Here is a 2,486-nt window from a genome sequence, read left to right on the forward strand (position 1 = left end):
TGTTTTGGTGCAGCACTACAAAGAGGTGTGCCTAATTTCACATAACAACCATTCACTGAATGGTTGTTTGGGACGTTGCCAACTGGTCTCTAGGCCTGCGCGGCCATATCTGTGTTACGGAGATCTTGGGGCCTGTTCCAGCTAACACAGGTCAAAAGGTCACTTTAATAAAGGTTTGTAAAGCTTTTTAGAACAGCTTCAGTGTCACTAAGGGTTTGTTTTTGTTTCCGGCACAGGAAAATTTAGATTTCACAGCCTGTAAACAGCTGCTTACTGCTGGGAATCTGTGAGATCTGCAGGCTATCGTACATTTTTGTTCATACAAGTGTAATTATGCATAAATTCACAGGGATGTTCCAATTTTGGGGCCACGAGTATGGGCAGAAATCTGTGCCATCAGAAACTGAATTTGAATAAGTTAAATTTGAATTTGAATTGCTCAGATTGAATCTGAATTGTAACTTGAATAAATGCTTTTGAAAACTGAATTTGAATTAGTCTAATTTGAAATTGAATTTATGGTTTGAAAATGATCATCACTAAATTGAAATTGTATTTTATATTTTGAAAATGAATTGATTTGCTTTGAAACTGCATTTTATCCTTTAAAAATTCAGCTCTCAAATAATTTCAGTTTCACTTCTCACCATTCAGTTTCAGTTCTACAATTCAATTTCAGTTCCAAAATTCAGTTTTTTGGAACTTACATCCGGTTCCGGTTCAAGCGCAGATTAATAGAACTACGTTTTACTAGCGGACCGAAAGTGTTACTGATGGGAATCTACGGCGTCTTGAGCTGAATTAAGACTTCAGAAGTCATTCGTCATGTCGAATGACCAGCGGATAAACTCTCAGGTTGGTAATAAATGTATTACATGTATAAGAACATGCGTCATGTTAACAAATGATAGCCGTAAGGTAACTTTTATGCTTATTGTAGCTGTTAGCTAAAAACGCTAATTTAGCGTAGTTTGCCCTGGATTCAGCTTTGACAACAAATATGATCGACTGTTTCTAGTAGAATTCCAAAGTTGTCATCTTGGACCCTCTCAGAGTACCCCCTCTGTATGCTTGCAGAGACCCCTACAGTAGGGAAACATGCAAAACGGTGCCCAAACCTTTGTATTTTAGCTTTATTTATGTCTTACACAGCATCCCAACTCTTTAGCTAACTTAATAACTTTAGCTAAGGAGGAGGCTTTTTAAAAAAAAACAAAAAAAAACCTCTATGCTATTGTTTGTAACTAAAGAAGCACTTTCAGAGTTTGATAATGAAAAACAGTGCTGTCTCTTTCTCCTTCTACCTGTTGGCGACAGATGAGAGAGTTGAACTGCTGAGTGCTCCTGCAAAAGAATCTTTCTTTTCTCTGAAGAAGGTCCTGCTGAATTCAAACATGGCTTTGTAAGAACAGTATTGAATGAATTCAATTATTTTTGGAGCCAAAGAGTGTGCAGATATTTCCTGTTTTGCACAAATGCTGTGGATCTATTTGAGCTGACACATTTTTAACTGGAGGTGATTTTTTTTCCCGAGACATTTCTTCTCCTGTTTGAATATTAGGACTGTTTTTCACTGTCATGGCTAGTTTTAAAGTGCAGAGCCAGAAGATCTCCAGCCTCATTAGAGACACTGAAATGTCAGTCAGCATCTACACGCACGCACGCATGCACGCACACACACATGCACATGCACACACAGACAGGATGAAAATGGGTTACATACAGTTAGACACAAAGAAAAGGAAACGAGGCCACAGCGAAGCGAGCATCCTCACATCCCTGCACTTCAAGGATCTCAGTGAGTGACTGACATACATATGACCTGCTGAATATTAATCCACTCACACAGAACATCACACTCCGAAACTGCAGGCAGAGGACAGCAGAAGGAATTAAGGATCAAATTAGTAATTTGTTCTCTCAAATGAGTTCCTTCACCACCAACCTCCACACATCCTCGTTCAGCTCGCACGGAGACAGCGGGCTTTTCGACACACGAGCTGCTTTAAGCATAGGAAGCCTACACAGCTGCATATGACTCTGACCATGCTTCAGTTATCAACATGATATTAAACTGACTTGAAGGAACAAATGCAATAAAATTAATAATCAAACTGATTAATAATTCATGACTGCTTATTAGTTAGTTTCATTGCTGATTGCCAATTCCAATGCCACCCACTCTCCTTCTCACAACACCTACACTTGACCGTTGAGAAAAAGAAGACAAAATCAAATATCTGTGATTATTTTGCTATAAAGTGGAAAAAACTTCCAGTTTAAAACTTCTTCTCCTTTAGGCAGCGTGACACAGGAAGAGCACACACATCTGATGCTTTCATTTCATGTTTATAGGATGGTGCTTTGTGTTGATTGTCATGTTTTTGCTGACTTTTAATAGAATCATTGTTAGGGTGCCTGGGTCGTCGACCCGGTGTTTTGTGTCTTTGGTTCTTTGAGTTTGTTTATTTCATTATGTTCTAGTT

Source organism: Diplotaxodon limnothrissa, linkage group LG20, assembly GCF_057381915.1.
Source record: "Diplotaxodon limnothrissa isolate DT_005_m linkage group LG20, D_limnothrissa_male_GT1.1, whole genome shotgun sequence".
Classification (NCBI taxonomy): domain Eukaryota; kingdom Metazoa; phylum Chordata; class Actinopteri; order Cichliformes; family Cichlidae; genus Diplotaxodon; species Diplotaxodon limnothrissa.